This window comes from Siphateles boraxobius, unplaced genomic scaffold (genome assembly GCF_051911475.1).
Source record: "Siphateles boraxobius isolate OS27281-9 unplaced genomic scaffold, OSU_SipBor_1 8, whole genome shotgun sequence".
NCBI classification, from domain to species: Eukaryota; Metazoa; Chordata; class Actinopteri; order Cypriniformes; family Leuciscidae; genus Siphateles; species Siphateles boraxobius.
This window is the reverse complement of record NW_027509208.1, coordinates 29098417-29111240: the sequence shown is the minus strand read 5'-3', so window position 1 is coordinate 29111240 and position 12824 is coordinate 29098417. Positions and strand designations below refer to the sequence as shown.

At 39.9% G+C, this 12824-nt stretch overlaps 5 non-coding genes across 5 annotated transcripts; all 5 read left to right on the top strand.

The window, feature by feature from the left end:
- Positions 1 to 1051: 1051 nt before the first annotated feature.
- LOC143730007 (small nucleolar RNA U3) lies at positions 1052 to 1263 on the top strand. The gene has a single exon (XR_013200249.1). It is a non-coding gene; the product is annotated as a small nucleolar RNA U3 (small nucleolar RNA).
- Positions 1264 to 9446: 8183 nt separating this feature from the next.
- LOC143729897 (small nucleolar RNA U3) lies at positions 9447 to 9660 on the top strand. Its single transcript, XR_013200150.1, has one exon. It is a non-coding gene; the product is annotated as a small nucleolar RNA U3 (small nucleolar RNA).
- Positions 9661 to 9814: 154 nt separating this feature from the next.
- LOC143730019 (small nucleolar RNA U3) lies at positions 9815 to 10026 on the top strand. Its single transcript, XR_013200258.1, has one exon. It is a non-coding gene; the product is annotated as a small nucleolar RNA U3 (small nucleolar RNA).
- A 154-nt stretch (positions 10027 to 10180) lies between these two features.
- On the top strand, positions 10181 to 10392 carry LOC143730018 (small nucleolar RNA U3). Its single transcript, XR_013200257.1, has one exon. It is a non-coding gene; the product is annotated as a small nucleolar RNA U3 (small nucleolar RNA).
- A 1473-nt stretch (positions 10393 to 11865) lies between these two features.
- On the top strand, positions 11866 to 12077 carry LOC143729896 (small nucleolar RNA U3). Its single transcript, XR_013200149.1, has one exon. It is a non-coding gene; the product is annotated as a small nucleolar RNA U3 (small nucleolar RNA).
- Positions 12078 to 12824: the final 747 nt, after the last annotated feature.

Here is a 12824-nt window from a genome sequence, read left to right as displayed (position 1 = left end):
AGCGAGAGTGTCAGGCAACTATACTCGCAGTATCAGCCGCGGCTGACTGGATGAGCGTCCAGCAAGCTCTGTAAGATTCCAGTCTGATCACGGCCATTTGACTGGTTATATTGGGATAACAACAGTCCCCAAAACATCAATCATACTAAAGAACATAATCATATCAACAGATGCATAATAAATGAGCTAGAAAGGGAGGAACAGAAAACAAAAAAAACTGTCAAAAATCAATGGTTTCTGAAACTTGCCAAAGGCAGACTGCAAGGCAACTAGCCAGCCACTGACAGGTCACGTGACATGCTAGAATCAGACTTGCAGCTGCCAGCCAGCCACTGACAGGTCACGTGACATTCCAGGCTCAGAATGGCAGCTGCCAGCCAGCCACTGACAGGTCGTGTGACATGCCAGTGGCGGCTCCTGCCAGCCAGCTGAAGATTGAACCCCTACTATAAAAAAATGCGCTTTGTGAGTTACACGCGCACACATTCGCACACACACGCCCGTGTCACAGCATCCTTTGTATAAAGCAAACGTTGTCTCATCCAAGATACCATACCACATCACTGCAAAAACTTGAAATGTTTCCAGCAATGTGGTATTGCATCTCGGATAAGACAGCAGATATGAAAATCAGGTGTTATTGAAAAAACGGGCCTGACACAGGTTCATTTCACATTTCAATGTCAGTCATAGCATGTTTTCTAAGTGCTCAAATGACGTCAGGTTTCTGAAATGTCTACATAAAGAATTGTTAATGTGTGTGTGACTTCTATTAAAAGATTTTCTAAATTTAGCTTCAACGAATGAACTACAAAGCATGAAACGGGTAGCTATGCTGCAAAAAAGTATGACATTATGGATTGTTGTTTGTATTTCACATATCTTAACAGTAGGCTTCAAAGAGATTGTGGAAGTCCTTTCTGCTTTTGGCCTCGATGTGTCTGCTAAAATGTCACGTAAACTTTAGCACCTACAAAATTCAACTACGCAAAACCATTTTAGAGGAGAAGCGCAGCAGAATGGAATGCCAATTGAGTTTCTATAAACTGTTAAGAGTATATTTTCAGGGATCATTTCTGTAGTTCCTTGTTTGGAAATGTGTTCCGAAAGTGCTTGTCTCCCAACCTGTGGAGAAGAGTCATGATGCTCATTTCTGAGCATGAATTGAGCGCAAAGCAGTGGCTTTGGTTATGAGCTCTGTCGTTGATGAGTGTTCTGCATTGCTTTTTGCAATATTAAAGAAAGGAGTATGTTCTGAGTGGTGTTTGGTATTTAAGTCTCATTTTGGAATTGTTTTGTTTTTGCATCTGTAGGTCCTATGCAGCAAACTTTGTTGAAATGCAGAACTGTGTGTTGTCTAAGACAGCAGTTGCAGAAAGTGGGTTTTAGAGTAAAGAGAGCTTTGGATATGTCCCCAGTTCGAGGTCAGCCATCGCAAGTTTTTTAAGAATGCAATCAACGTCAAGTTTCTGAAATGCCTAAGTTAGCAATTGTTGGTAGGTTTTTGACTTTTTCGTTGGACGTCAGCTCTGTGTCGTTGATGAAGTTTCTGTGTTGCTGTTGTCGATGTTGAAGAAAGGGGTATGATCTGAGCGTTGTTTGACATTTGTGCCTTTTGAGAAAGTGGATTGTTTTAGAAGCTTTTCTGGAACGCTTTGTGACAGTTCAATATTGGAAAGAGGAGCCCAGGACCAATGGAAAAGCTCACGGCTAGGAGAAGACATGAATCATGAACATTTCAACCTACTCACACTCCAAACTTGGAACCACCCACAGCTGTAGGCAATGATGGCCTAATGGAGGTCACCATAAAATTGAGAACTCCTCTACACTCAAGGTTAGATGGTTTGAAGGACAGAATCCTTCAGTATGAGGTGCTGAAGCACATGTTGGCCAAGAGAGAAACCAGCTGAAGAGTAAGAAGACAGAGTTAGACTTGCAAAAGCTTCTTTAATGATGTTGCCCTTCTTCAGTTCTATTTTGCCTTCTGAAGGTGGCCTAGCGTTGTAACAGATGTGTGGAACAAAGCCCGGTTTGTTGATACAACAGCCCGGGAGGAACCTAAGTACCAGTTTAAATTCCTAAGTTCTTGGCTAAATAAAAGATAATTTCTGTTAACCCGGCTCCCGTCTCTCTTGTGGTTGTGTTTTGTGGCAGCTTAAACCTCTCCTCGTCTTGGGGCCCGTGTCACAGCATCCTTTGTATAAAGAAAACATTGTCTCATCCAAGATACAATACCAGATCACTGCAAAAACTTGAAATGTTTCCAGCGATGTGGTATTGCATCTCGGATAAGTCATAGCATGTTTTCTAAGTGCTCAAATGACGTCAGGTTTCTGAAATGTCTACATAAATAATTGTTAATGTTTGTGTTACTGAAATGGACTTTTTCTTTTTCTGCGCATGCGCGTGCGGTCTGTGTTTGTGTTTGGAGCTCCGTTGAATTGATTCATTAATCTCTGATTTTCTTCTTTACCACTCATTTATAAACAAGCACTTTCTATTTTTATATCATGTGAACTTATCCTCGACACTATTCCTTATAAAAAACAATCGGATTGCTTTGATATCGCTACTTAGATCCAACTTTCCGAATCTCGGCTACTAGCCTTTAGCCCGCTAGCATTTCACGCGTGGCCTTGCGCCTATCGACCCTCTCATTTTACACCCGTTTCACTGAAAGGATACGGGTTATATCCATCATTTCAGTCCTAAATTAGTAGTGATATTGGTACTATCACTACTAATTTACTGTTCATCTGTTATAATGGCGAACATATCGGATGTGTGTCTAACGTTACCTCTGAGTGCAGGTGAGGACACATTCGAGCTGTTTTCGGTACGATTGGAGCTGGAGCCGGTGGAGAAGCAGATCCGTGTTCTGCTGGTGAAGCAAGCCGAGCTGCGAGATCGGCGATCAGCGCTTGAAACATCACGCGCCGATGCTCACAAGTCAGTGGTTTGTAACTTTTGGACTCCGACTTCGTCTACTCCGTGCGTTTCTCTGCCCAGGAGGAGGCGATCATCTCTGCCTTCACTCACTCCGGCACCGAGGCAACACCATGGACCCTGGGTGATCCCACAGCGGAAGACACGAGCCAGGACCAGACCAAGGACCTCCCCGCCCCTCCCGGTCTTCGAGATCTCCACCCGGAACCGCTTCTCCCCTCTTCGCGAGTCGGAACGTGACGCCGCCGTGATCATCGGCACTTCCATGGTCCGTCATGTCCGTGCTACCTCAGGTAAGCGTAAGGTGCGCACTCACTGCTTTCCTGGTGCTCGTGTTCTTGATGTCGCTGCACAGATTCCCGAGATCCTGAACGGTGACGAGCGCGTCGGTGCTGTGGTGCTACACGCGGGAACGAACGACATCAGGCTGCGGCAGACGGAGGTTCTGAAGAAGGACTACAGAAGCCTGATCGAGACGGTTCGCAGCACATCGCCTGAAGCAACGATCATCGTGTCTGGACCGCTTCCCACGTACCGACCAGGACAAGAAAGGTTCAGTAGATTATTTGCTCTAAATGAATGGTTAATGTCATGGTGTGATGAACAGAAACTGCTCTTTGTAAATAATTGGAATCTGTTCTGGGAGCGACCTAGGCTCTACCGTGCTGATGGCCTGCACCCCAGCAGAATCGGAGCGGCTGTTCTGTCGGACAACATCTCCAAGACGTTACACACCATATGACTAGTAAGTCAAAGTCCAAATCACAGTCTTTGCTGTCCCAACTTAATTGATATAAGTAGTGTTGAACATTATATAGAAACTGTGTCTATTCCTTGCTTAGTGAGGCCAAACAATAAATCTAGTGTAGGATCTAGCAAAAATCTTATTGTAATTAAACCAGAAAATCTAAATATCAGTGAACAAAAACAATTTCTAAAGCTAGGTCTTCTAAACATTAGATCGCTCACACCTAAGGCGGTCATTTAAAATGAAATGGTCACAGATAATAGTTTCGATGTACTTTGCCTTACTGAAACCTGGCTTAAACCAAATGATTATTTCGGTCTAAATGAGTCTACTCCACCAGGATACTGTTATAAGCATGAGCCCCGTCTGATCGGTTGTGGCGGCGGTGTTGCAACAATCTATAGAGATATTCTTAATCTTACTCAGAAAACAGGTCACAGGTTTAATTCGTTTGAAGTACTTGTGCTAAATGTTACGCTCTTAGATGTAAGAAACAAATCCATATTATCTGTAGCCTTGGCTACCCTATATAGACCTCCAGGGCCCTATGCTGACTTCCTAAAAGAGTTTGCATACTTTCTCTCAGATCTATTGGTCAATGTCGATAAAGCAATAATTGTTGGAGACTTTAACATACACGTAGATAATACAAATGATGCGTTAGGGGCTGCGTTTACAGATTTATTAAACTCCTTTGGGGTCACGCAAAACGTCAGTGGTCCCACTCATCGTCTGAATCATACACTAGATTTAATTATATCATATGGAACCAATCCAACTGATATAAATATTATACCGCAAAGTGACGATCTCACTGATCATTACATGGTATCTTGTGTAATACGTACTGCTGAAATTTGTAATGTTGCGCCACGTTATCGACCAGGCAGAACAATCCTTCCAACCACTATAGATAGATTCTCAAATAGCTTACCTGATCTATCTCAGCTGCTCAGTGCACCCAAACAAACAGATGAACTAGAGGAAATGACTAGCAGTTTGAGCACCATGTTCTCTAGTACACTAGATATTGTTGCACCAATTAGATTAAAAAAGGTTAGAGAGAAAACTAAAGCACCATGGTACAACAATGCTACGCATGCAATCAAGAGAGAAACTCGTAACTTAGAGCGTAAATGGAAACAAACTAATTTAGAGGTCTTTAGAATCGCGTGGAAAGACAGTATGTCACGTTATAAAAAGGCTCTAAAAGCAGCCAGGGCTGAGCATCTCCGCAAACTAATAGAAAATAACCAAAATAATCCAAGGTTTTTATTCAACACCGTGGCTAGACTAACAAATAAACAAACATCACCAGAGCAAAATATTCCGTTACAATATAGTAGTAATGATTTTATGAATTACTTCAATGAGAAAATAGAAAGCATCCGAACACAATTGTAAATATACAATCCTCTATGATGTCTTATGATTCAGCCTCAATTATGGCCCCTCTAGAACAACTACACCGCTTTACAAATATAGGACAGGAAGAGCTTAATAAACTTATCATTGCATCTAAACCAACAACATGTTTATTAGATCCAATACCCACTAAACTACTGAAAGAAGTGTTACCTGTAGTGGAAGAGCCTCTTCTTAATATTATTAACTCATCTTTATTTTTAGGTCATGTTCCAAAAATATTCAAGCTGGCAGTAATAAAACCTCTCATTAAGAAACCGCAATTAGATCCAAATAACTTAGCAAATTACAGACCCATCTCAAATCATCAATTTATGTCTAAAATACTAGAAAAAGTTGTGTCCGCTCAATTGTGTTCTTTCTTGCAAGAAAATGATATCTATGAAAAATTCCAGTCGGGATTCAGACCGCATCATAGCACAGAAACTGCGCTAGTTAAAATTACAAATGATTTACTTTTAGCTTCTGACCAAGGCTGTATCTCAATACTAGTTCTACTCGATCTTAGCGCTGCGTTCGACACTATAGATCATAAAATACTCTTGGGTCGACTACAAAACTACACTGGTGTTCAGGGACAGGCATTAAGCTGGTTTAGATCGTACTTATCAGACCGTTACCATTTTGTCTGTTTAAATGGGGAAAAATCAAAGATAACGTCAGTAGACTATGGAGTGCCGCAAGGATCGGTTTTAGGCCCTCTGCTATTCTCAATATACATGCTGCCACTTGGTAATATTATAAGAAAACATGGAATTAATTTCCACTGTTATGCTGATGACACTCAATTATATATCTCATCACGACCAGATGAAAACACTAACTTATCTAAATTGACAGAGTGTCTAAATGATATAAAATGCTGGATGACGTGTAATGTCCTGCTATTAAATTCAGATAAAACGGAGGTACTACTTATTGGTCCAAAAAACTACCCACAAAATCCCTTACAATACAACTTTAATTTAGAAGGATGTCCTGTTACTTTATCCACTACAGTAAAAGACCTGGGTGTTATACTAGAGCGGAACTTGACTTTCGAAAATCATGTTTCATATATTACAAGAACAGCCTTTGTCCACCTTAGAAACATTGCTAAGCTACGTAACATGCTATCTGTTTCTGATGCAGAAAAGTTAGTTCATGCATTCATGACCTCGAGACTAGATTACTGTAATGCTTTATTAGCTGGTTGTCCTGCATCCTCAATAAACACGCTACAGTTAGTGCAAAATGCAGCCGCTAGAGTTCTTACTAGATCAAGAAAATATGATCATATAACACCTATTTTATCATCTCTACACTGGTTACCTATTAAGTTACGTATCAATTACAAAGTATTCCTACTGACCCATAAAGCCCTAAATGGTTTAGCTCCTGTGTATTTAACAGACCTTCTATCGCCATACAATCCATTGCGCTCTTTAAGATCACTAAATTCGAGGCTTCTGGTCATTCCTAGGATATCTAAGTCCACTAAAGGAGGGAGGGCGTTCTCACATTTAGCTCCTAAACTCTGGAATAGCCTTCCTGATATTGTTCGAGACTCAGACTCGCTGTCCCAGTTTAAAACTAGATTAAAGACGCATCTCTTTAACCAAGCATTCACTTAATGCTTAACCTTTAATACTACTGCTGAATCAGTTCGAATGCATTAACATTATGAACATCGGCTATGCTAATTATTTCCCATCTGCCTTTCTGCTGTTATCTCGGGACGCTAGTCTCGAGGTAAATAGCGTTCGTCAGCTCCAGTTTGTATCCAGCCTCTCACGGAGACTTCAGATGCCCCAACGCCTGTGAAGAGACGACTCAACGCCTGTGAAGAGACGACTCAAAGCCGGCAATATGTTATGCCATAAATTACTACTTGATTAACTAACTGTATTTTCTATGTACATTTCCGAAATGCACTTTCTGTAAAGCTGCTTTGAGACAATGTGTATTGTGAAAAGCGCTATACAAATAAATTTGAATTGAATTGTGTGACTTCTGTAGCGACTGACCGAATCCTGTTTTCCTTTCACTACTGAACAAATATGAACACATATATGTTTAATTCACAAAACCTTGAATCATGTGAAATGGTGCCCCAATGTCTGCCAGCAGGTCATTGATTAACCATTAATGACGCATTGCGCAATCAAGAAACAGGTCCCCGTTGTTCTCGAAACCCTCACGTGGTGCACACCACGGATGGACAGTATACCTAAGGACACACACACACCACACATACCCGCACACAAACGTCCTTTGTGTGCAACTTAGGATAGGAATGTCCTTAATGTATATAACACAGTATTGTATCTGACCTTCCTGTATGCATGCATATCTAATTAGTTTTGTCTTATTCTATAGATGTAATTGGAGACTGGTCTGTAACTTCAAATCTTAAGTGTATTTCTAAAGAAAGATTACCTAACAGGATCATCTTCTGTAACTCTCCCTCTTGCTAGGTCATAAAACTTTATGACCCCCAAAAGGAATTCCAAGGGAATCACAGCTCCCACTTGAATTCTGATAAAGAAAGAGGAATAGACTCTGCAATTATATATTTTCTATAAGTATAACCACTTAAGAAATGTATAAACATGAATTTGATCTTTCCTAGGTCATGGTAGCCGGTATTATGGCTTTATAGTCATGTGAGTGAACATTAAATGTGTGTAATTCTGCATATGAATGTAACTTCATGTTTCTTCTACTCTTTCCGGCCATTCTTGGTACCTGTTTGACCGTCTTGTTTTGACTAAACAAGTCATACATAGGATATTACAGTAAAATGTATTGTTCTGTGTGTACAATCTTTCTGGATAGAAATGACAAAATGTTATACCATCATAAATTATCCTGACAAGACAAAGAAGAACTTTTCCCGCTCGAGATGCTCTAAGATGATTGGTTCACATACGCGAAGCAGGCGTGAACCCCTCCTCTCTATAAGAGACTGACACAGAAGTTTCTCAGAGAGCACTTTCCCTGTGAGAGGTTTCCGGTCCCATGGCTCCTTAGGGAGCTTTACACCGCGTTTCTTTTCTTTTTCTTTCTTTACTAAGTTTTATTTTCATTTTTCGCCTCTCCCTCCCGAGGGAGATGAACTCTGAACTATTTCCTTGGTAACTTCACGTTCGGTGAACCTTTAAAACTTCCCGCAAGTCTGCTCGCCCCGGAAGACACGAGAGAACAAGCCTATAGCGCCGAAGGACAAACACGCATACGACTCTGCGTTCTTCAGCTCACACAAAGAGAACCATACGCAAGTATAGGTTATTGATTTGATTTGATTGATGTGATTTCTTGTTGCCTCTCTAAGGGTTACGTTGTCTGTGATTTTTGCCATGCTGCGATCACCTGACCGTTAGTTTCACTTTCTCATCCTCTATCTCTCTCTCTCTACATATATATATTTCTCTCTCTCTCTCGTTTTCTCTCCCTCTCTCATCCTATTGTAAATTTGTGTTTGTAATGTCTTCCGTTCTGTCTGCCCTGGTTGTATATACATACATATTACGTGTGAATTGTAGTTCAATGTATTATTATTCCAATTATTAAAACCATTACATTCTTGATTGCTTTCTGTCTAAAATGCTCATTTTTACAAAGTCAATGAAATGTTCGACCCTTTAGCTACAAAAGCTTTATTATTTACTACGTTGAGTAGGCTAGTTTAATTTTATAAACACAGGAAATTTAATGTTCACGGCCAGAAAATTAATATTTCTTGGAGTTTATAAGAAGTGATAACTTTTATAGGGAAGTTGATGAGTTAATCTTACGGCCGTTTGCTGGACAAACAGATTGTTCGATAACTAAATTAATTCCATTTAAGGTTATCTCATATAATCGATCTGTAATACGACTATTGATATATTAATGACGAACCATAACCCATTATGGTGATCATTCATATATACAATCGATCTATTTTCAGCTTCGATAATTTAACTGTAATGTGCAATATATTAATCATTCATGATTAATTATTAAATTCCCTATATATAATTTGAGCTAATTTAATGTAAGACTCATTGTCGCTACACTTCTATTAAAAGATTTTCTAAATTTAGCTTCAACGAATGAACTACAAAGCATGAAACGGATAGCTATGCTGCAAAAAAGTATGACATTATGGATTGTTTTTTGTATTCCACATATCTTAACAGTCGGCTTCAAAGAGATTGTGGAAGTCCTTTCTGCTTTTGGCTCCGATGTGTGCGCTAAAATGTCACGTAAACTTTAGCGCCTACAAAATTCAACTACGCAAAAGCATTTTAGAGGAGAAGCGCAGCAGAATGGAATGCCGATTGAGTTTCTATAAACCGATAAGACTATATTTTCAGGGATCATTTCTATAGTTCTTTGCTTGGAAATGTGTTTTGAAAGTGCTTGTCTCCCAACCCACGATGAAGAGTCATGATGCTCCTTTCTGAGCATGAATTGGGCACAGAACAGTGACTTTGGTTGTGAGCTCTGTGTCGTTGATGAGCGTTTTTTATTGCTTTTTGCAATATTGAAGAAAGGAGTATGTTCTGAGTGGTGTTTGGTATTTAAGTCTCATTTTGGAATTGTTTTGTTTTTGCATCTGTATGTCCTATGCAGCAAACTTTGTTTCAACAAAATTCAACTACACAAAACCATTTTAGAGGAGAAGCGCAGCAGAATGGAATGCCAATTGAGTTTCTATAAACTGTTAAGAGTATATTTTCAGGGATCATTTTTATTGTTCCTTGCTTGGAAATGTGTTCCGAAAGTGCTTGTCTCCCAACCTGTGAAGAAGAGTCATGATGCTCGTTTCTGAGCATGAATTGGGCGCAGAGCAGTGGCTTTGGTTGTGAGCTCTGTCGTTGATGAGTGTTCTGTATTGCTTTTTGCAATATTGAAGAAAGGAGTATGTTCCGAGTGGTGTTTGGTATTTAAGTCTCATTTTGGAATTGTTTTGTTTTTGCATCTGTATGTCCTATGCAGCAAACTTTGTTTCAACAAAATTCAACTACACAAAACCATTTTAGAGGAGAAGCGCAGCAGAATGGAATGCCAATTGAGTTTCTATAAACTGTTAAGAGTATATTTTCAGGGATCATTTTTATTGTTCCTTGCTTGGAAATGTGTTCCGAAAGTGCTTGTCTCCCAACCTGTGAAGAAGAGTCATGATGCTCGTTTCTGAGCATGAATTGGGCGCAGAGCAGTGGCTTTGGTTGTGAGCTCTGTCGTTGATGAGTGTTCTGTATTGCTTTTTGCAATATTGAAGAAAGGAGTATGTTCCGAGTGGTGTTTGGTATTTAAGTCTCATTTTGGAATTGTTTTGATTTTGCATCTGTAGGTCCTATGCAGCAAACTTTGTTGAAATGCAGAACTGTGTGTTGTCTAAGACAGCAGTTGCAAAAAGTGGGTTTTAGAGTAAAGAGAGCTTTGGATATGTCCCCAGTTCGAGGTCAGCCATCGCAAGTTTTTTAAGAATAAAATCAACGTCAAGTTTCTGAAATGCCTAAGTTAGAAATTGTTGGTAAGTTTTTGACTTTTTCGTTGGACGTAATCTGTGTGTCATTGATGAAGTTTCTGTGTTGCTGTTGTCGATGTTGAAGAAAGGGGTATGATCTGAGCGTTGTTTGACATTTGTGCCTTTTGAGAAAGTGGATTGTTTTAGAAGCTTTTCTGGAACGCTTTGTGGCAGTTCAAAATTGGAAAGAGGAGCCCAGGACCAATGGAAAAGCTCACGGCTAGGAAAAGATATCAATCATGAACATTTCCACCTACTCGCACTCCAAACTTGGAACCACCCACAGCTGTAGGCAATGATGGCCTAATGGAGGTCACCATAAAATTGAGAACTCTGCTACACTCAAGGTTAGATGGTTTGAAGGACAGAATCCTTCAGTATGAGGTGCTGAAGAAGCACATGTTGGCCAAGAGAGAAATTGGCTGAAGAGTAAGAAGACAGAGTTAGACTTGCAAAATCTTCTTTAATGATGTTGCCTTTCTTCAGTTCTGTCTTCACCTTTTAAGGTGGCCTAGCGTTGTAACAGATATGTGGAACAAAGCCCGGTTTGTTGATACCACAGCCCGGGAGGAACCTAAGTACCAGTTTAAATTCCTAAGTTCTTGGCTAAATAAAATATCATTTCTGTTAACCCGGCTCCAGTCTCTCTTGTGGTTGTGTTTTGTGGCAGCTTAAACCTCTCCTCGTCTTGGGGCCCGTGTCACAGCGTCCTTTGTATAAAGCAAACGTTGTCTCATCCAAGATACAATACCAGATCACTGCAAAAACTTGAAATGTTTCCAGCGATGTGGTATTGCATCTCGGATAAGACAGCAGATATGAAAATCAGGTGTTATTGAAAAAACGGGCCTGACACGGGTTCATTTCACATTTCGATGTCAGCCATAGCATGTTTTCTAAGTGCTCAAATGATGTCAGGTTTCTGAAATGTCTACATAAAGAATTTTTAATGTGTGTGTGACTTCTATTAAAAGATTTTCTAAATTTGGCTTCAACGAATGAACTACAAAGCATGAAACGGGTAGGTATGCTGCAAAAAAGTAAGACATAATGGATTGTTGTTTGTATTCCACATATCCTAACAGTAGGCTTCAAAGAGATTGTGGAAGTCCTTTCTGCTTTTGGCCTCGATGTGTCCGCTAAAATGTCACGTAAACTTTAGCGCCTACAAAATTCAACTAAGCAAAACCATTTTAGAGGAGAAGCGCAGCAGAATGGAATGCCGATTGAGTTTCTATAAACTGTTAAGACTATATTTTCAGGAATCATTTCTATAGTTCTTTGCTTGGAAATGTGTTTCGAAAGTGCTTGTCTCCCAAACCACGATGAAGAGTCATGATGCTCCTTTCTGAGCATGAATTGGGCGCAGAGCAGTGGCTTTGATTGTGAGCTTTGTCGTTGATGAGTGTTCTGTATTGCTTTTTGCAATATTGAAGAAAGGAGTATGTTCTGAGTGGTGTTTGGTATTTAAGTCTCATTTTGGTATTGTTTTGTTTTTGCGTCTGTATGTCCTATGCAGCAAACTTTGACTAAGACAGCAGTTGCAAAAAGTGGGTTTTAGAGTAAAGAGAGCTTTGGATATGTCCCCAGTTCGAGGACAGCCATCGCAAGTTTTTTAAGAATGCAATCAACGTCAAGTTTCTGAAATGCCTAAGTTAGCAATTGTTGGTAGGTTTTTGACTTTTTTGTTGGACGTCAGCTCTGTGTCGTTGATGAAGTTTCTGTGTTGCTGTTGTCGATGTTGAAGAAAGGGGTATGATCTGAGCGTTGTTTGACATTTGTGCCTTTTGAGAAAGTGGATTGTTTTAGAAGCTTTTCTGGAACGCTTTGTGGCAGTCCAATATTGGAAAGAGGAGCCCAGAAGAATTGTTATACATAAAGAATTGTTAATGTGTGTGTGACTTATATTAACACTAGAACTACCAAGACGGTCATTTTGACCGTTTTTGAATTGTACAGTGTAATAACTTTGTTAAAATAAAATACATGTGGCTGTATGACTCTGACTTTTCCTAAATATATGTATATTTTATTCTGACACTGTTATTTTATTAAAATCAGAAAACACAAAACAGTTCTGAGTATTTCTACCTAGAATGGCCATGGCGGTCACTTTGACCGCACGCATTAGATATCATAAAACTTCCGCTACATTTCCCGCCTCTGTAATGAGTGTCCCCGTTGCATAGCAACGATTTGGCTTTT